Source organism: Leptosomus discolor, chromosome 13 (genome assembly GCF_034619465.1).
Source record: "Leptosomus discolor isolate bLepDis1 chromosome 13, bLepDis1.hap2, whole genome shotgun sequence".
NCBI classification, from domain to species: domain Eukaryota; kingdom Metazoa; phylum Chordata; class Aves; order Leptosomiformes; family Leptosomidae; genus Leptosomus; species Leptosomus discolor.
In genome coordinates, this window is record NC_141403.1 from 7,839,258 (window position 1) to 7,861,326 (window position 22,069).

General features: G+C 43.0%; 1 protein-coding gene across 1 annotated transcript in view; it reads left to right on the plus strand.

The window, feature by feature from the left end:
• The first annotated feature begins 617 nt into the window (after nucleotides 1–617).
• The window catches only part of LYN (LYN proto-oncogene, Src family tyrosine kinase), a 51,496-nt gene continuing 30,044 nt past the window's right edge, over nucleotides 618–22,069 (plus strand). Inside the window, exon 1 of the mRNA XM_086472544.1 lies at nucleotides 618–649. The gene's annotated coding sequence lies outside the window, so the exon portion shown is untranslated. The remainder of the gene's footprint in view (nucleotides 650–22,069) is intronic.

A 22,069-nucleotide genomic window follows, 5' to 3' on the forward strand; every position in this document is an offset into this window, starting at 1 on the left:
AAAAAGACACCCTCCTCTGTTCTGCCTCTCAGACTAAGGTGCTTTTATTCCGTTCTAAGTCTTCACGGAGGCTACTTCGCCTCATGAAGTTTGCTCCGGAGCGCAGAGGCTGCAGCCCCGAGGCAGAGCCGTACCCCCTACACCCCTTCCACAGCGCCTGACACCCCCCTCCCTCCCTCCCTCTCCTTCTACACCTCATCCCCGTCACAGCCTCTCCTCCGCTCCGCGCCCCGTCCTTCAGCCGCAGGAGCTGCGTCTCCCCGCCGGCAGCCGCCGGGGCCGAGGCCGGGGCCTGGGCCGGGGCCTGGGCCGAGGCCGGGGCAGGGGCCGCCCGCTGCCCGCCTTTCCCTCTCCCTCCCTCTCAGTCGCCGCTCTCCCCTCGCAGCCCCACATGCAAATCTGCCCCGGCACCAGGAAGTCAAGCCGAGCGGCTGCGAACCAACCGCCGCCGGCCCCTCCGAGGCTCCTCCGCCGGCCGCCCCCCTCTCCCGGCCGGCGGGGCAGCAGCGCCGCGCCCCGCACGCACACCGAGACCGGCCCCGCCGCCGCCCGCTACCGCCCCCCTTCCCCGCCCCGGGACACCCCTTTCGCCGCCCCGGCGGTAACCGGGGAGTTGTCTCGCTGCCGTTCAACTTTCGCAGCACGGAAAGTAAGTGCCTTCGCCCGGCACCGCGCCGGGAGCGGCCGGCGGAGGGCGGGCTGGGGGGGGGGGGGGGGGGGGGGGGGGGGGGGGGGCGGCCGCAGCTCTGCCGGCTCCTCGCAGGGGGGTGCACCGGGCAGGAGCGGGGCGGGGGGTGCCCGGCCGGGCTGGCTCCGTGCTCCCGGCACGGCACGGCGGGTACAAGGTGCTTTCCGGGGCGGCTTGTCCTCGCTGCTGCCGGCTGACCTTCCCGGTGGGATGGATGGGGTCTGAATTCATAAGGCATTTGGGGCCGGGGTGTGTGTGCGGGGGGGGAGAGACGTTCTCAAAAGCGTGATTTACCTCCCGCCGCTTTGCCCGGCTTCTGCTGTCGGCAGGAGGGCTCGGGTGCCTTCTGGCTGCTCGCTGCCGGGGAGCGTGTGAAATGAACCGATCCAAGTCTGCAGTCGGTGTTGGAAGCCAAGGCGATAGGTTTGGTTTCAGAGAGACAATGCGACCTCTGGGTATTCCTTCTTACGCGGCTTTTTTTTTTCTAGGAGAGTAATTCCTGGAGCGTCTTCCAAGTTACAGCCGCTTCCCCTTAGCTGTGGGTTCAAACGGGCTTTAGCTTAAGGGAAAGAGGAGGAGATGGCATTGTGGTGTTTGGTGCGTGGTGTTCCTTGCTGACTGCTGTTGTAACGGTACTGCGTGCCTAAGGGGTGGCCTGGAGGGGTTTTCTTCTTCCGATCTCAATTTAGGATCTGAAAGTCAAGGTGGATCTCCCTCGTTGGTGCCGTACCTTCAGTAAAACAGTTTAAGAGTTTCTGCTGAAATTGCATCTTTAGCAGTGAACGGGTTTGCAAGAACTCATCTTGCTTCTTCGCTCCGCTCTGTTGACACTAAAGACCCAGGAGATTAACACTGAAAACTTATTTAGCCAGATCACGTTACCGTGGATATACACAGGGAGCACAAAGGCTGAGTTCTTATTCTGAGGTTTCGTCTGAAACCCCAAATCAATATCCCATCTCTTGCCTTTCTTTCCCACCTTTGGAAAAAAAAAAAAAAGAAATAGCCTGCCCAGTCTTCAAGTGTTTTAGCACACCGTAATACAAATTGGAAATGGCATTTTTCAGCTTGATCCCATAAAGTACCTGGAAGACTTTTGTAATTTAGAAATCTTGATGTTAATTGCAAGTATCTGTAAAGTATGAGTGCCAGATAGGTAATTCTGCACTCATCATAGTATCACTAAAGAGTTATTTTTTTAAAAAATGAAGATTTTTGTTGGGAAATTGCAAAGCTGTGTTGGGGAAATGTAGCTCTGTTTTACCAAAGAGGTAGTCAAATTTTGTGTGGTTTGTTTCCAACCCAGTACTGAATGCAGAGTAGGTGTTACTTATATTTTATGAGTTGGAACTTTGTATCTTTGTAATAGGGACCCTCAACAGCACTGAAAGTACAGATGAGAAAAAAATCAAATAGCTTTCTCTGAAAAAGTAGCAACAGGCTAAAAATCAGTTAGATACTGTTAATAGGCCATTCTGAAATCTTGGGCGACGATTAATGAACTCTGAGATCAACAGATGTCTCATTCTATGGATCTCTTCCGAGAGTTACAGCTTTTTTCTTTCTCCATTTCAGCTCTGTGAGCTACAGACTAGTTAGAAAAGAATTTTTGATTTAATAACATAAAGATCTATTTTAATTGTGTTCTGGGTTTTTTTTTAAACCTTAATGCTGTAGAACAATCATATTTGTTTGTAGAGTAGCTGGCTAACTTGGAGTTATTCTGCTCTTCTGCGGGTTTTTTGAGTAAATAAAGGGGTTTTTTCCTGTATAAATATACAGAGGACAAGGTAAGGCTTAGCCCTTTCCTTATAAGTCCCTCGACCATTTGAATTGCACAATGACTTTTTTCTGACAATGCAATGAATTATGAAACTTTCGCATATGAAGTTAAACCCTGTTGCCTCTGAGATGTTTAATATTCTGTTTTTTAATGTTACCCTTCGAAGAGTGTTTCGATAAATGTGAAATTCTTTCATGCATATATTTATGAAAATATAAGTATTTATGAATGTATAAGGAACTCTTTCATAATACTTCCCCCCCCCCCCCCATTTTATCTGTGTAATTGAAGTGTATTATCTTCCCCTGGCCTTGTTGGCTCTGGTAAGATAAATGGCATCACAGAGCAGCAAGTGTTGTGGGAAGCAGTTCCTGAAACGGGCCATAAAGAAGGTCCAAGGTCCTCCTGGGTCAGCTTAGTAGCTGACCTTCAGTGGGGTGGCTCACAAGACCAGAGACACTCCATCTGCCCCTTCTTGTGCTGCACATCAGAGAGCAGCATTTGACCTCTCTGTAGCTATTCAGGGAAGTTGAGGAACTGCAGTATTTCATCTCAGATGTGATTCCATTTCTGTCACAAAAGGGAGATGCTTTCCTATCTGTACTTTGCATGTTACTTGGAATCTTAATGGGCATCTTTGAGGTTTTAGGATGGAAACATGTTGACCGTGAACCACTTTTTATTTTTCTCAAAGGGCTGGGTGATCTGGGGAGGGGGTGAGGTCTTTCCTCCTTTCCATATGCGCTTATTCTGAGTGACTGAGGGACTTTATTTCTTGTGTCCAGGGAATTGTAGAGAGAGTTTTACTCTTGGGGGTTCAGGGAGCCCTTCGCAAAACCGAATGAACACAGAAAACAAGCAGATGATGAATAAACGAATCAATAAAGGCATGGCGTGGGCATTAGGTGCAGACCAGGATTCCCAGCACCCTGCTCCAGTAGGATGGCTGTACACAGAGGTGTATTTCTCCAGCAGCAGTGGATGTGAACTGTCATGTGCTAAAGCAAGGGATGGGAGCAGAATCTGTCAGCCGGAGATGCTGAGGGCTGTGTGAGCTTTGTGTGAGCTTTGTGTGCACAGGTGATACTTCCTTCTGAAGCTATGGAGCCGAGCGTGTAAGCAATTACACTGAACCACGTGACTCTAAGTAGTATTTATTGTTATTTATCCCTATAGGATTTCTGTCTCTAAGCAGAACAGCTTCATTCTGTAGAAGAACCAGTTGCCCAGCTGAGAATTAGGATTTTTCTCCTGCCAATCATATTCCTACTTCCTATTTCTCCCAATGTATTTGTGGCCCATCTTTCATGAGCGTGCAGGAGTGCTAGAGATGGTGTGGAGAGAAAGGCTTCCAGACTTGCCGAGCCATGCCGCAGGAAACTATGCAGATAAAAAATGTAAAATTACATTTGTACAAAAACAGTGTTTAATGAGGCATACAAGAAGGAGGAGACTGCCATACTGTAAACAGTAATGGTACCTTCTCAAAGAAATCAGTTTCTAATAATAAAAGGCAAATAGAGTGTAACTGTTCTTAGTGTGACTGTTCCTAGTTCAAACTTTATTGTCCTTCAGGGAAGGATGGAAAGGTCTGTGCTTTCATATTTATTTTTGCCTGATTCAAATACGTTTCCTGTTGACATTGTCATTAAATGCTGTAATTTCCGAGGCTGAATCATTCACCGTCGTGTTCGGCATCTTTCCTGAAAATGTAGGTTCATGGAACAAAATGTAAAGGCAGAATTCATCTCGTGTTGGAAGCATTTCCTCCAAATATTTATAGATACTTGTATTTGTTGTGTGCCCTAAAGAACTACTTGTAGAGGTAGATAGATTGGTTATTTTTGTCAGCCCAATCTCAGTAAAGAGACGGTATTTCGACAGTAACGCTTTGCTGTGGAGGGGAGGAGACGAGGGAAAGGTGAAGGGGGGAATGGGTAGGTCTCATCATGTCTCTGGGGGGAAAAAGGGGAGGTTAGCACCATTGAGGCCAATATTTGCTATCCCTTAGGTCAGCATTGTCTGTATCTTTTTCAAGCTGCTGGCATCTTAAGTATCTACAATTGGTTCCGGTGTTTGCGTAGCATACTATCTTACTTCTTCAGTTCAAAGGACTCAAATGATAAACAGCCTGAACAATGTGTCCTTCTTCCTCTATGGTCTCTGCTGAGTGTAGCATGAGGCTACTTCTTCCTGTCTAAATTGTGGTTGGTATGGTGTAGAGTTTGCTACTTTAATTTGCAAAGGCCTGCTTTTTACTGTGCCCGTCCTTGTGCCCAAGCCATTTCTTGAAAGTGCCTGTGATAGCAAGTGGTGAGATCCTAAACTGGAAAATGCGGTAGCTCACCACAACAGGGGTTGGAGGATGGGATGCAGCTACTCTTCTGGAATGGAGTTTTCTGCAGGTTTTGCTATTTTAGAGGGCTGCTGGAAGTCTGGACATGATAAAAGTTTGGAGGGAATGGACTCTCTCTGGGATATGTTCTTAACTACTCCCTTGTTGGTTTAACAGAAAGGCGTTTCAGGAAGTTGGTCCACAAACCATACTCTGTTAAGTGGGCTTTCTGCTGTGGCATCTGTAATACATTGCTTGGCTTTTCATGTTTCCTTCATTAGTTTGTACAGAAAGGTGTATACAAACCTGTTTGATCAATTTTTGGATGAAATCTTATTGAAACATAAACTGAAACAGCACGGTATTATAGCGCAAAAGTATATTTGGCTGCTAAGTGGGTTTGTCCTTTCCCTGTATGACTGTACGAGGGTCTTAGAACACGATCAATATTAAAAAGGAAAGAGTACGTTTGAGTGAATTTCTACATAATGATAGCGTGCTTATAAATCAGTAGGTCTGACCTATGGCTATGTTTTACTCTATTCAGACAAAGACAGTATTTCCCTGTAGTATCAGGTGAGTAGGAAATCTACTACGTTTATTGAAATTGCCTGCTCGAGAATCCCTTGCCAGCGATATGAAGCTTACATTCGTTAGGTACAGTGGACAGAAAATGGTTTTCTCCAGGGCCTTACCATGTGTCTGGATGGGATTTCTAAAACCCTTCAGTGAGTGCTGAATGCCCTAGGGTAGCGGTGACTCAGGTGTGAGCGGAGGAGAGCTGGTGAACAGGGTTAAGGGATCGCCAGAGCTGGTCTCAGCACTGCTGAGGAAGTGAAAGTTTTGGGTAAACACACAGGAAGGGGATGGGCAGGAGAAAGAGGAAATCCTATGCTGGATGTTCTGGGTTCAGCTTGTTCAAGATACATTGCAAGAGTCATTTGAATGTGCTGTTATGGCGTAGCAGAGCATGCAAATGGGATTTAAAGTATGTTTTTGTAACTGCAGACCTCATTGCAAAAGATCTGCTAAACTACGCAAAGGCTAGAGAGAAGCATTGCAGCCTGTGAGGGGTGGAGGAAAACTTGCCTTTTAAGCAACTCTCCTGCCATATTGCTGGTGTGGCACTTTGTCTTCCTTTTTCTGTCTTGTGAGGCCTTTGCTCTGTCACTGATTTCCAGCTGTATTTGCGCTGGCTGCGAGAGAGATTGCAGCAGCTGTCCTGGCACCAGTGGAGAAGCACCGGCCCACGTTGAGGTGAATGCTACGCCTGTTTCTCCTGGGATGTAGCTGGCCTGGCTGATGGTTTCTGCTGGGCAGGCGGTAGACAGCAGTACTGCCACTAGGCCCGACCAGGACAGCTTGCCTCTTCTGAAAATGTCCCACTAAATTTCCTTGGCAGCGGTTCCCGTCCCTCTGCCATGATGCTTACCAGTGCGTCTGAAAAAGTCTTAGAGCCACGCTGCTTCAAATGTCTCCCTTAGTAATAATGTGCTGTTTGTTTGGGGCTTTTTCTCCCCAGTTTCCTGGGAAAAGCCACGTTTCAGTCTTTATCCTGCTGTATCAGTACTCCCTTCCTACTGCTGTTTCCTTTTTAATGCTCCCGTCGTTCTTTTATTTCCCCAGCATCGTTCTGTTGTTTCTTTCTCTCCAGCTTTGTCTTCAGGACTGTCAGTGGTATAAGCTGTTTATTTCATCTCTTGATTTAAATCTCTGTGCAGCAACTTTTCTTTTTCCCCTCCCAGAAAAATAAGTCTCAGCAGCTTTCATAATTTACTTATCATTTGTAATCTATTTGTGCTACCTTATCAGGGAATAGGCGCCCAGAAATATGTACCCCAGCCTCTTGAAGAGGTGTGAAGCCCAATGGAGTGCCGACCTGGCAGTGCTGACGTGGTCTTCACAGTGTTTTAACAAGCCTGTGCCTCCTTAAAGGGCAGCTTTGTACTTCTAAAGGTGGCCAGCAAGACTCTTCTGCCTAAAGTGTGTATTATGTGTGGGTGTGAGCTATCTTTAGAGCCAACTACCACTGTTTACCACATCTGATTTAAAATGGTGACTTCAACCTGACTTGAAATGGGTTAATTTCTTTCTTGAAGATGGTCAGGGTGGAATGTCTGCTACCCCTTTGCCTGCTGTTCTGTGATGTTTCTTCGACCTTCTCTGGAGAAGTTTCGTTTCTGTTGTGTGCAGGAGATTTTTCTGTGCTGCCTAGTGGCACATGTGTAAGGTTTTTGAGCCAGCATTGCCCCTCCTCATAAATATACCTGGTTCAGTGAAGCAGAGCGTGGATTTATCGGTGTGTGTGCTGGCCTGTGAAGAAGAAACCAAGGCTTGGTGTTGTGGGGGTGTGGTGCTAAGGCAACAGCTCTTGTTCCAGGATTTCCTCGGTGTCGACGTGCCCCGTATGCTCTGTACCCACAGAAAGTGAAACTTAAGAAATTTAGCTTTGGGAAGGAGGTGCAAGTTTTGAAGAACTGACTTCAGCAGAGCCAGCACCAGGAGAAAAGAGATTTGGCTGGTGGAGTGAAAGAGCGGGGAAAAGGTGCTTCAGGTGAGATGTTTCTGCTCTTGGTGGAGCATTTGAGCGAGTCTGAGGGCATTGGATACAAGTGTCAGAAAATGCAAAATTCAGCTTTTGAATAGCTTGTTTGAAACAGAGATCAGAACAGTATTCTCCTCTGTAATGTATTTGACTGTGTGCGATGGCAGTCTTCTCCTGGTAGGTTTAGATGGGCAAAAAGTCCTTTTCCTTGCTCCATCAAAATGCTTGGTACGGTATGGTACAGGAAAGTAATTTCTCCTTTGAGCACAGAATACAGTTTCAGGGATGTGACTGCATTATGTTTATTGCATGTTCTGTATCTTGTCATACTGATTGAGACTGCGAGTTTTCCCAGGGACTGTAATTGTCTCTACCCCATTAGTTTTCATCCTTCACATTCTTGTTGGATTGTTTTTCTCTTATCTCTCTGCTTCTGCGGCCTTCCCTCTCGTTTTATTTCTCAGCACCAAGCCCAATTCTGACTTCTCAGGGATTTCAGCCTCCTCTCCCACAGCTTTTCTCATAGGATTTGTGTTGTCCTGAGAACTTGCCATGCCTGCCTAACAATGAAGCAGTCTTACTGGTTTTTTAAAGCATCTTCTTTGCACAATGCTTAATTCTATGGAATTCAAATGTAAGTTCATTGTGGACTCATTACAGTTCTCCTAAAACAAACTCGGATAACCATCATGAAGACTGATTTATTCTTACTTCTTGTTTGGAAAGTTAGCTGCGTGGGCCGTGAGTGCTAAAGTCATGTATAAACAATGGGGCTTGTGCACAGTCTTAAGTTGTTTTTGTTAGGTACACTGTAATCACATGGCCTGCCTATGAGCTATATATTTGATATTTAAAGTTACAAAGATTATAAACTTTAATGAGCAGCTAGTATGGTCGTAATAAGAGTGCTGTAAAACTCTTGCAGTCTGCAGTTTGAATGTGAAAATAGTTCTTGTCATGGACTTCCAGTTTACCGTGAGTCTGAATCCGTCAAAATTATCACGTCCTACTCATTAAGTTCTGTGTCTCGCACTTTGTTTAGAAAGTCCTGGCCTGAGTCTCTCAAAGTCTGCAGAGCTCCTGCAAGTTGTGCGCTGTCACTTGCAGGATCAGAGCCTGGTTCAGTGGAACTGGCTAAGGTTGTAACTGCTGAGTCCTCTTCTGCTAGCAATTGCAAGGCTCTTGACCATTAAGCATGACTAGAAACAACAGAAAATAATAAAGGCTGTGCAATCCAGTAACGATATATTGTGAATACAGCAATGTTGGTTGCTCTTAGAGAGAGAAACCAAGAAATGTCAAGGCAAAGTCAAAATAGTACTAGTAAAGTATTAACCGGTTTCTGAAAATGAAATTAGTTCATATATTGAGCAATGCAACGTGCTTCTTCAAGTCAGTTCTCTGCTCAGAACTTCTATTTAGTGTAGAGTAACTTCTCTCAAATACAAAAGAACTTTAGTCAAGTTAATATTCTTGCATAGCTGCTGTCCCGGTGATTTGGGGAACGCTGTTAATTTTTGCACTTGAAAAATATCATCTGCAAAGACATGCATGTGTTTAAAATCCAAGGTCTCCAGTTCTTCCTTAGAACTTTTGAAGCCGGAACAATCAAGTGAACCATCACACCAGCGGTTCACCACCCTCCCTCAAAGGGAGCTTCAGATTCCCACTCACTTCTCTCTGGAAATGGAAAGTATGTAAAATATTTTTAATTTTGATTAACGTTAGAGAAACTCTCTTATTTGTGCTCGTGCTTGCAACAAATGTGAAAAGCATGCTTAGAAACTTGGATGTGAACTTTTACTCCACATTCATTCAGTCATGTATTTCCTTTCACACTCTTACAGTCACCCCAGTTTGAGTGTGTGGTTTCACAAGCCTTTAGTTAAAGTGCGCTTCTGTCTTTGCATGCCAGGCTTTCAGACCTGAATCAGTGGCAATCTGCAGTCCTTCAGGGTATGTTTGGTAGGCTTATGCAGAGTGTACTTGTATCTATCCGAAAAACCCTGATGTCAAGGAATTAATCTAAAAACTTTCAAAAATTTCTCATGATATAGCTCTTTTAGTTCTGTTTATCACATTTGCAGGAAACTATTGGTTCAGACAAGGTCCTTTGGTGGCTCCACATGTACCCCCAATTGCAACAGTTGCTTTGAACAGTTTACTAAGGTGGGCAATGCATCAATGGGAACATGCCTGTTTTAGATTCGTGCCGTCAAAGGAATATAATTAACAGAGTTTAAAATTAAGTAAAATAGATGAGTTATAAATAGTGAAGTGCCAGAACCTGGAGTGCAATCTTACACCCTTGAAGTTAAGGGAGGTTCTGCTACTGACCTCAGTGAGAACAAGACGAGGTGGTTCCTCACAGGAATACATACAGAGTTAGTGCTGAATGTTCTTCTAGTAAAGATTAAATAGCACAAAACTTCATTTCTGCTGGTGTAGTTTACCGGCACCAGATTCGACTCTGTCTGGTTTTTTTCAAGAACTCTTGCAACTTCCTCTTGCGACCTAACAAAACTTGTCCAAGGTTTGCAAACTTCCAGACTCTAAGTAACAGGGTTAGCCCCCATCAGCATGAATGATTTAACCCCAAATTTTCATCTGAGCTTGGAGTCCATTCTTAAATCCATATTACATACCTCAGTACAATGGCCTGTGTTTCACAACGGTTCCTCTGTGTATAGCTGATGCCATATTGCTGATGGAACACAAAACACTCTGCTGGAGAAGTAACTCTTTTTTTTTTTTTTTGCAACTGACCTATATGCTGGCATTTGAAGAGGGTGAAAAAAAACCCTTTTGTGAAATTGGGTGCGTTAGACAGGTGCCCAAGGCATAATATGATGCTTCTATAACAAAAATGCTACGTTTAAGTTGCCAGTTTGGTCATGAGTGCGTGTCAGCTTTTAAGTGTGGAGACAGCATGCCAGCAGACGAAGCAGCCCTCTGACCGATGGAGCAGGATGGTAAATGCAGCGTGGTGCAAAGTAATGTGAGTTACCAAATGACTGGGCTAGTACAGAGTTAAGATCCATTGACACTGAAGTCATTCTGCACCAATTTAATCACAACTATCTTAATCCACGTTGAAAGTGGATTATAGAATGCATAAAACCAGGTAAGGTTCACAATAATTGATTTATTCTATGGGGATATGGTTACCTGAATTTGAGAGAACAAAAGCTACTGTGCATGAACAATTTGCTCCTCCTTTCCCCCTTTTTTAGACACAGTGAAAACAGAAAATAAGCCCGAAGGAGAAGTGGTATACTTTCTATGAGGCCACCCTCAAAACCTTCATCAGGGCTTGTTGGCTGTGAATTTGCTGTCCTCCATCATGTTTCCCTTGACATGTTGTGATGATTTCATGATCTTTGAGTTTTGTTTACAGCATAGCAATGGGTTTGAATTACAGGCACATCTCAAAGCAAGACATCGCATCTGTGAAAGACTCTTTATTGCCGACAACATCTTGTAACTAGTTGACAGCCACATTCATAAATAACCAACTTCTCCCCTTAGTCACAGTGGCTATTAATGATTCTCCCTAACAAATGTCCTGTTAATACATTTGTCTGGGCATGTGGAGGTTGAGCATTGGGTTGGCTTTCTTGAATGAGGTGAAGGTTTCAAGTATCAGCTGCTACCTGCAAATATACCTTCTTATGCGGCTTCTGGAGGGGGCAGACGGAGTGACAAATTTCAGTTGAAGAGCTACTTGGGGTACAGCCTGGTGATGATATTAAAGAGATGTCTTAATTTTCCCCAAACTTGCTAAATGTTAGCGAGCTGCTTGCTTCGTCCCGTGTTGTCTTCTGAGGCTCAGTGAAACAGGGAGAAACTAACTCTGATTTCTCTTTTGCGTATCACGTAGTAAATGCCAGACATCAGGTACTGCAAAGCAACTCGTGCAGGGCCACTTGTTACTCAGAGTGATTTGTTTGTGTGGCTATGCCTTTGGTTTCAAGTACATTGATGGATATGTTGAAATCAACACCTGAGTAAAACCACCGTGTGTATAAAGTAGGCATTTTGGACTGATGTAGAACCCTCATTGCACACCTCTGAACTGCACCTTGTTTTGAGAGGCTGACTGTGTGCATGTGTGAGGGAGAAGGGGAGAGTGAGGAGCTAGGTAAATACTGTCGGGAGGGAAGAAGGATAGGTTCCAGATCTGTGTTCTCCGAAGAAACTGTGTGAAGCTTGTCCTTCTGTTGCATAATTTGTTATGAGGATGACATCGGTTGGGCTACTCCTGGACCTTCCTCCAAAACCTTGATGTTTTTATGGGTAGTTTCTCATTTTCCTTTGCCACAGTGATTGCTCTAGTTGTTCAAAAGGGAGGGGGGAAGGATCCTTATACCACTGATAGACATGGACATCTATAAAGCTCGGGGCAAATATCAGACTATTGAAACTTTAGCGCACTTCCATTATTGGGCAAAGTCATCAATTTACAACTGGAAAAAAATTGTATGTGAGTCATAGATACACTCAGCTTGGAATGTAGATGTAGTCCTTGGGGTTTGCTAGCTGGAGTGGGAGACTTCCTAATACTTAGGAAAGATGTCGATCCTCTTCGATGTAGTGGTTTGGCCAAATTTTCATCTGGAAATGGAGATTTGGTTATATGAAGCCACTGTTTGCCATTACTGAGGTTTTTTTCTAGTAAAGAAAATTACATTTTCACTTCTAGTTTGCATGACGCTTCTAAGCCTGTAAAGTATTTTGGGAACCTTCCCTTTAAGTTGGTTAACATGTTGGTACAGTTTTTCTCTGTTTCATTTCATATGATCCTTTTGAAGAATTTGTTAGAAGTATTTATTCTGTTATGACAAATTAAGATGTTATTTGACCTTTTCCCTTATCTTCAAAAGATATAGTACAGTGGAAAAAAGTTGAGGAAATGGAAGATGCAGTTGCCCGAGGGCTGGCAAAGTGAATTAATTCATTGTTGATATTGATTCCAAATTCTGGAGGATGCAGTTGAGGCAAATGATTGTAATAAAATGAAGCGAGTGTTATAAGGTCAGAAAACAGATGTTAGCTTAATGTAAGACTCTGTTTAAAATCAGTGCCAAAAATACTGGCTACACAAATCTGAAACATTTTCATAATATATAAAGTGTATTATGCAATGTTAACAAAACTACAATCTTGTGTGGATTAACTTTCTTGTGTTCTGTTATTTTTCTTCTGTTGAATAAACAAGGAAAAGGATCAGTAGTTTGTATAAATCATATTCCGCTTCATTTCAATGTAATGTTTTCTTTCAGAATTTTATTTTAATCCTTTTACAAGCATTATAACATTATTATACTACCACAATGACCTTAGTTATTTTCAGTGTTTCTTCTTGATTTTTTGGGGGGTTAATTTATTTTTTTTTTTACCACTGCCAGAATTCCTGCATGAATCCAAGCTTCTAACAAATCTAGGAAAAAAACCTGTCCTGGATTTATAGAAAAATAGAAGATGCTTCTTTCTTGGTCAAGGCACCCCTCCCGGCTATGATGATATTTCTTATATATGTTCTGCTGTTATTTATGAGGTTGTGTATCATTTAGCTGAACACTGGATAAACTTATCCTTTCCACAGAGACTTAAAAAGGCTTGACAGGCAAAGGCTGGACTGTGGGTTAGTGCCTTTTGAATACAGAAAACTGTTTACCTGAACTGATACGGTTGGGTTTACCAAAGCACTCCCTATTTCAAAGGCTGCAGAGGGAAATACATAATCCTCAAAACTCGCCTGACCGCTCCTGATTTCTGTATAACTGTATTGGATCACTTCATACTTGGAAGTCTGAGGTGTGATAACTTAAGTCACTTATTTTCCATTTAGTATAGCAAAGTGTTAATTAATATTTGCTATTACATAGCTAAAATGCCTGGATTAGTAAGTGAAAACAAAGCGTGGGGGAGTATAGGAGAAAAGGTTTCTCCCATGTGTACGATGAAACACATCGTGCAGCAACGCCAGGTATTTATCTCACCAGAAGTTTCCTGTTCTTGTGTCAGCTGTTGGGGAATTTTTGCTGTGTGATGTAATACACGGGGCACTTCCACTGTGGTCAAATGGCAGCACACCTTTTTTTCCCCTGTTCAAATGCAGATTTTGATTTTTAAAAAAATCTTTAAATTAGGAACTGGAGTTGAATTATGAAAGTTGCACAGTCCTGCTCCTGATTTCAATACGCAGGCCGATGTGGGAAAGGAAAACGGGACACCAAAGGGTGGAAGAATGAGTGCCAAGATTGTTAAGGAGAACAGCAATCAGCTTGGTAATAAGTTCAAGAAAGGTTTCTGCCAACTCAGATTGGTTTGGTCGGACTGGAATATTTGTGCGCTAGTGCCAGGAATCTGGGCTCGCAAGAGGAGGAGCAGAAATACCAGTGCAGGGCTTAAACTGAGTGTTGCAGAAGTAGGAATGTGGTGTATTTATAACTGTAGTAGGAATGCAAGTGTCGGGAGAGCATGGAGGTGATAGGGTGATACTTTCTGTAATTGATATAGGAAAACTATCAATAAAAATCTGAGACAACATGGACAAAGTAGAATTTGTCTTGGTTGCAATTGCTGAGGAAGGAATTGTGAAAGAAGCTGAACAGGGTAGTGGTGCCTGTCTGCTGCACTTCCCCAAACTCTCGTCAAGACCACTCACTGTTGCCTAACGTTACATCGGCATTACATTGAGAGCTTTTTTTTAATGCATTCATTTGCAATGAAAAAATAGGAATCCCCTTCTGGTATTAAGAGGCATTAGAAACACACAGCTGGCTGAGAATATCATGCAGAAAGAAGGGACTGGCAAAATAATGGGGAGAAATTTACTACCAGGGTTTAAGGTCGTGCCACTGGAGATGTGAAAGTCTGCTGTGACAGCAGTTTGTTGTTATGACAAACGTGGATGTCTTAATGGATCGCAAGATGGTTATAAAAGGCTAGTGTGGTGAAAGTATAAAAATAATAAATTCATTTCTGGACTTTATTGGGAGACATACTTCTCTAGATGGAAGAAATATTAATACTGTTGACCGCAAGGCATTGCTGAAAGTCATCTTGGAACACCTGACCAATTCCAGCCTCCTGTCCCTAAGAGGGATGTGTTCAAACTGAAACACATGTGAAGAGCTGCTAGGATAACCAATGGAAGTGGAGAAGACTGAGAGGGCTTGGTCTTTAAAGCCTAGAAAAGAGGCTGAAAGAGATGTGCCTTCTTCCTAAACACCCAGGAGGATGAAGGGCTACATGCCATTACTGTCCCCAAAACGTGCTTAAGACTGGGAATTATGAAACAGTTTCTAAGCCAAGCAGAGTGAGGACCTGAAACCTTTCAGCAACGATATTTTGTTCTTCCCTACCACCACCCATGAACCTCTCGTAAAAATGGAGCATGGGAAACTTGCCTCTGAGCTTGTAGGATGCGATTGTGGTGCTCAGAACGGGTCTGCCTTTCCCAGAGAGTAATTTTTAGTCCTGTGCTCTAATCATGGATGATAATCTAGATAGCTCTGATAGAAGTGCACCTTTGGAAAATTTGAGGGATTGACTTAAATAACTTTGAGGAACTCTCACAATAATGTGCTTGTTGCGTACTTTTCCACTACAGTAATGTTTGGGGTCTGATGGTTACACTGGGGATTAACTTGTTTCTCTTTTTTCCCTGTTTATACAGATACGTATGTCAAAATATTATTTTAGCTTTGTCTCACCTTTTCCCCAAAAAAGCAACTAAAGAATTTCCCAAATTTTCTCCTTTTTTAAAAATGCTGTCAGCTGGACTACTGCTTCTTGCATCACAGAACAACGGGAGTCTACACTGGGCAAGTCTGTCGTAGTTAAAGACTGAGTAAATTTAGGCTGTCCATGCTCCTTTTTATAGGCATTGCAGGGAGCACATGGTGCTTTGTGCCCCTGTGTCATTTAAGGGATAGATTCCACCTGGGAGGCATAGAGATGATGTAATCTGGACCTACAGAAATAAGAAATAAATTTAAAAAGAGGTTAAAATATGTGAGGTGAGGAGTGACTGAGACATGCAAAACTATTTCAGTAGAGAGGCAAGGGAAGAACAAACTGTTTAAGTTCCCCTAGTTGGTCTCCAGTGAAAAACCAAGATGTAGGAAGTGAAACAAGCCCAAGATGAAAGCTGACCCAGGATTTCTGTGTTTCATAGAATCACAGAATCATTAGGTTGGAAGAGACTTCTAAGACCATCAAGTCCAACCATCAACCCAACACCACCACGCCCACTAAACCATGTCTAGAAGCACTACATCTACATGTTTTTTGAACACCTCCAGGGATGGTGACTCCACCACTGCCCTGGGCAGCCTGTTCCAATGTTTGACCACTCTTTCAGCAAATAAATTTTTCCCAATGTCTGATCTAAATCTCCCCTGCTGCAACTTGAGGCAGTTTCCTCTTGTCCTGTTTGCAAGAGCCTAGGCTGGTGAAAGTTACCAGGCATCAAGATTTACAGTCAAATTTAAATGTGTGATATTATCTTATATATATATAATATTATTAAATATATATACACATTTTGTATATTTTTATATACTTATATATGATGAATTGCAGGTATAAGAACAAGGCTGAACAAACCCAGAACCAATCATTTTTGAGACAGGCAAGGAATAGGAATCCACTTCTGTTCAGTTGCTGTCCAGTTCAATCCTTTCACATTTCTCCCAACCACAGATAATTTGTTTTTGTCATTCTAATTTTCACTCCGGTCTAATAGTACATCTTCACTGGCACAAACATGTATAGATCAGTCCTGAGGAGGCTTTGCTGAGCTCTTCCACCTCAAATTAAACTCCTCCTCTGTGTTCCTTGGAGGTTGCTTTGCCACTCTGCACCCTGTGATGATGGGTCAGAAATGAACCCCGGTTTCCCAGGCCCCTCAGAAATGGTCCTCCTCATGTTGCAACACCCAGGTACCATAGATGATGTGGAAGCAGATCAACATAAAGTGGAAGTCAACAATAAAGGTTAGATAAATTAATTCCTTAAATTTAAGATTTCCCCCTCTTTTTCATGGAACGGGAAAGTTGAGCAGTCGGTTGAAGTGATGTAGGAAGTTGGATGGGATACTGAGAAAGCAGGTGCTTGTGTCCTTGGGCAGAGTGGACTTTCAGTTCTCCCTCCCCAGCAGTTTTAGATCTAAGCTGATCACTCTGAGTTCATTTTTCAAGACACTTCTGCCTTGGCCTGGAGGGCAGTGCAGAGGCGTCTCACATTCTTGATTGTTCAGGATATCGGATGAAGGCATCACTGTGTCACCTCTGGCTTTATAACTTGTGAGGTAGCAGCAAACCAGCTGGCATCAAAGGCCAGAACGAAACATCTAAAACAGAGGAAGGAAAAGATACTTTTTTCAATTTTTGAAAGAGGTGTTAAAAAATAAATTTATTTACTGCTCCGCTCTCTAAGCCACTTTTAAGCTCCAGGTTTAAAACCAGTTGTTTTTTTACGTATAGGGGTAAACAGCCGCTTCCTGTTCTTTGATTCAGAAGCTTAAATGTAGAGCAACGTTGAATAATTTGAGGGTCTTGATTTTTGAATTTTTTTTTCTTTATACTTTTTAATGCCCCGTCTCTCTCTTATTTGTAATGCTAAGGAACATCTTTTACATATATATATGCATAAGAAATTTTGTGGCTTAAATGAAGAGTTTACTGCTTATAAACCTTGCAATTAGCAATAAAACAAGGGCAAATGGCCTTAAGCTGCACCAGGGGAGGTTCAAGCTGGACATTAGGAAGAATTTCTTTACTGAAAGGGTTGTCAGACGTTGGAACAGCCTGCCCAGGGAGGTGGTGGAGTCACCATCCCTGGAGGTGTTTAAGAGACAGGTAGGTGTGGTGCTTAGGGACATGGCTTACTGGTGTTGATAGAGCTAGGACAAAGGTTGGACTTGATGATCTTGAAGGTCTTTTCCAACCAAAACTGTTCTATGATTCTAATTGCATACAAATTTATTTTATCTATGTACCTGTTAAAATACAATTGTATAGATCTGTTAAAAGCGTAAGCCACCCACAGAATTGGTGTTTATATACATGGTTACTGACCTTTCAAACAACAGATATTTATTTGATAAAATTGAATGGCTTATATATTCAATGTTGTAGTTCTAATTCTTTTAAAAGTTACTTTATTATTGGAAAAGGCAAAGTATAACCTATTTTAGTTGTTTTTTAAAAGTTTTCATTTTCTGCAAAAATTAAAATGAAGCCACTCTAAACTGCTGAAAAATCTGTGAGGATTTGAGAGTGATTTTCATGAAGACATGACTTCAAGAAAAGCCCAGACAAGGCTGGTAGATTTTTAGGAAATGGTTTCTAATGTGCACCGTAAATACTGTACGTCACAGAATCACAAGGCTCATGAGCAAAACGAAAAATGAGAATGGCTTTGTAGATGATGCGAAGGATTAGTGCTGGGAGGAAATGAAACCTCAAATGCTGCTGATGGTGAATGGACAGCGATGGTCACACGAACCTCCACTGCTTGCAGTAGGAAGTATTGTGGCTTTAAACATATTACTCTGCTGGTAATGTAGCAAAAGACAGATAAAGCAATAGTATTTTGGGGACAGACAGCAGCTTTTAACCCTGCAGAAATGTTGCACTGGTTTCCAACCCTCACCCCTGCAATCCGTTTTGGAATTCAGACCCAGGCGCTGCTGTAGCAACGCGAAGCAGGGGATTCAGAGGGAGAATTCAAGGCAAATGCCTCTGTAGATGTGAAAATCGGTGTCTGTGGAACAACCTGCTGCAGAGGCTCTGTGTGATGGGTCTTACAGATACTCCCGTGGCTTTTTGAAGGGTGCCTGAGCTCAGATTCTTGTCACCATGCTGCAGATGTTAACTCAAGTGCTTGTCTTCACCTTTATCCATGTAATAGAATATGCTTTTCATTAAGAGAGAATCTGTTACTTTTTTAGATATCTGTTTAGAAAAGTTAGCAGCTATGTTATACAGCTTTTTTTTTTACTTAAATGTTTATCTTTCATGTCTATGAGTGTGGACAGGACAATAGACGAAAAGCATGGATGAAAAGTAGTATCTCCTGTATGGCAAAGCTGTTGGAACGGGAAACATCTGAGCAAGGACTGACAGCATTTCCTCTGATGTCTAAATTATTTTTACCTCTGATGAGCAATAATACAGTTTCATTTGTAACGATGCTGCACTCTCTGGATTGCTCTTTGCTTACCGTCTTCTCTTTCTCTTTATATCCTCACAAAACGCTTCCTTGATGCTCATTGTGACACGGCAACAGACAGCTATGCAAATAAACATTTTACACTGAGTAAAATATTTTGTTTATGCATGAATGAACTTTCCTCCTTCAGATTTTCCTTATGACTACTGTATAAACTAAGAAAGGCGTACACTGCATACACATTTTGTCTTTCAAAGCTTCTTTTTTGTACGGGTAGTTTGCTAGGGTTGAACGTTTGTGAAGTTAACTTTGGTAATGATACAGCGGTTTTGTAATTTGAAATCCTTTACAATGTGTGTTGACTGAAACTCTCCCGACAGTGCCTGCCGTTTGTACTGGCCTGGTGACTCTTTACTTTGATAGCGCTCTCAAAACCCTGGGAAAGACCCGGGTCAGATTTCAGTAAAAATATACAATCCTGTGCTGAAAACAAATACAACTGGCATTGCAGATGAACTGGGCAGTCACTGAGCAGCAGCTTTTGAAACCAAGGCAGTTACGTTTGCTTTGGGCATAGGACTTTTCTTCTGGAATTTTAAATGTGCAGTACAGAACCCAGTGCACACAGCTTTACAGAGGGCTAGCACATATGGAAATATAAGCTCTTGTGGCCTTTAAAGGGTTCAAAAATCTTTTGGTTTACAGTACCAAAAGAACATGTGCTCATTGATCCAGTTTCTACTGCTTAAAAGCTATTTTTCCACTTTGTTATGCTTTGTCTCCATTGTCTGCCTATACTTGTTTAGAAATTATATACAGTCAGAAAATTAAATATTAAATTATATATCGTATACTTATCTGTATATAATAAGTGCTAAACATTCGTTTTATGTTACTGCACTTTTTTCATACATTTCTTTCGCACGACTTAAGAGCCTTGTTTTATCAAGAAGCTAAAAGTCTCAGGGTGTCCCTCCATTAGCATTTTGGCTAGATTGGGATCCCACTGGTGAAGCAGTTGCCCCCACTTGCTAGGCTGTAGTTCGAGTTGTGGGGCAGAGTTGGAGTGCAAGAACAGGGACTGCTTTAGGAAGACGCAGTGCAGGGCTTACCTTTAGGTAAACCCTCGCTATGGTCTTGCTCCTACTGAATGCTCAGTCCTTGGGGCTATACTGGAGTGAACGGGGCGTTGATGCCCCTTGAACGCTTCAGCACCAACTGGGGGGGCTATTTGCCCATGTAGACCTGGCTGAGTCCTGTGAGGACCATGGCTGTCATCTCCATGAGGAAAAACCCAAAAACCAGTGCCTCATGATGAGGCTTAGGATCTTCTCTTTGTTTGGTGCCATCACGTGTGTTATCTCACACACTCTATCTGTGTGATTTCACACGACATCGAGTAGACTTCTGGGGGATTATGGAGCACCTGGCATTGATGATCCGTTGTTGTTACTGTCACAAACAAATGCTCACCTTGAAGTTACCAGCACAGCCTCACAGCGGGCTTGCATTACAGCTGTTCACGTGCTTTAAGCTGCAGAAAAAAAATCTGAGTAAAAATGCTTTTCTCTGCATTTACACTGGCAGTGGGCAAGCTGCAGTCTCTAAAGACATCTTCAGCCTTCTTACAGCAATAGGGAAAGGGATTTTTGGCTGACAACTTAGATCAAATTACCTTGTGTCCTTCATTTTAGCTGTTTGTTCTGTAGAAGCAGAACAATTCAATAGCAAAAAGGTTAGCACTTAGGTGTCTAAACACCTGATCTTGCAGATACAGCAGGTAATTAAGCACTGGGCTTCCTGATGTCTAGGGTGAGCATGCGAACACCAACCTGCCTGTGGGCGTACAGAAATTTCCTATGAACCATTAACAACACGAGTCAGCTGTATATCCACATTTATAAAGAAATAAAAAAAATAATAATAAAAATACTTACCAGTATTTTAAAACTAGTATGTAACCCACATAGAGCTGAGAATTTGGAAAAATCTCCTAATGGGTGTTTTCACAAACCAAAATTAAGTTTGCTTCTGACAGAAGATCCTGGCTGAAGGTGCCCCTGAGACAAGTGTGGGAACCCTGAAATGTTGACACACAAGGAAAGGAAACTGTGTTCTCTGCCTCTGTGGGATGATGATGCCTGGTCAGTGCCTATTGATTTTCTGTATAGAATCACAGAATCATTAGGTTGGAATAGACCTCTGAGGTCATCAAGTCCAACCGTTGACCTACCACCACTGTGCCCACTAAACCATGTCTACAAGTGCCACATGTTTTTTGAACACCTCCAGGGACGGTGACTCCACCACATCCCGGGGCAACCTGTTCCAGTGTTTGACCACTCTTTTGGTAAAGAAATTTTTCCTGATGTCCAGTCTAAGGGGAGCAATGAGTTCTCACGCTGCTTTTAAACCAGTGCCACAGCTCACTGCATCAGTGGTGAAACCTTATGGACACCCAAGAGTTATTTGCAATAGGTGACAGACAATTTGCAGAAGCAGTAGGAGAGGAGGTACCCTCCTCTCATGTTTAGAAGAACATGTTCAGCCCGTGGGTAGGACAGTGCATCTGTCCTTACGTGGTGCTGCCTCAGTGGCAGGATGGGAGATTAAATGAAGGCGATGTGGGAAGTTGAGAGCCGTGGGAGTGCTTGTGGCCTTGGTTTGTTGTTGCAGTCAGTTAGGATTGTGATTGTTAGTAGTATTGTTACAAAAATGCAAGTCTTACTATGAACCCAGACCAACCTGCCTAGTTTTGCTGCCTACAGGGGTAGGGTATAAAAGGCACCACCTTGCTGAAACAGTCGTGTCTGTGAGTGGACACCTCTACTACTTTAACTGTTTGCTATGGTGACCTTTTCTGGCCTGGAGGTGAAGGTAAAAGTGAGCTGTAGTGTAGGGTGTTACAGTCTGCTTCAGCTGCTCCAGCTGTGTTTTAGCCAGTGCTGGTTCCTTGAGCCCTTATATGCACTGAGCTCTTATTTTAGGTTTTACATTGTTCTTTAAAGAACTGGCTTTAAAGATTAATTAGGGCAGGGGGGGAGTGAGAGTATGTGCCTGCAAGGGAAAATGTGACTGTGAACCTAGCATTAGAGCACTGACCTGAAAGGAGGGAGAGAGGAAGGAAGGAGAGGTTTGAAAAGCATTCGTAGTGGATTCTTTGAAGAGTAAGTATAATTACTCTCCTCTGAGGGAGGAATATAGAGATAATGTTGTATATATGCTTGCTGAAGTACTGTGTAACGACATCATGGGATTAGCAGTCAGGTTCCAGGCATGTAGATGCTGACAGCTGTATCTCATCTGGTTTAGCATGGACGCACAACCTGAGAGAAGGATTATCCTTCTAAATTGTATGGAAGAAGAAATACTTGTGTGCTGATTTGCCGTCACTGATGCACACATTGGCTCTTTTAAACTGCTGTAACAGGCCTGTTTGAACAAGGAGATTCATTATTGAAGGTCACAGTAGCAGCGTTATCTGCCATGGAGCTGGGACTGCACAAGTCATCAGCCTCATGCGAGACGGGGGGT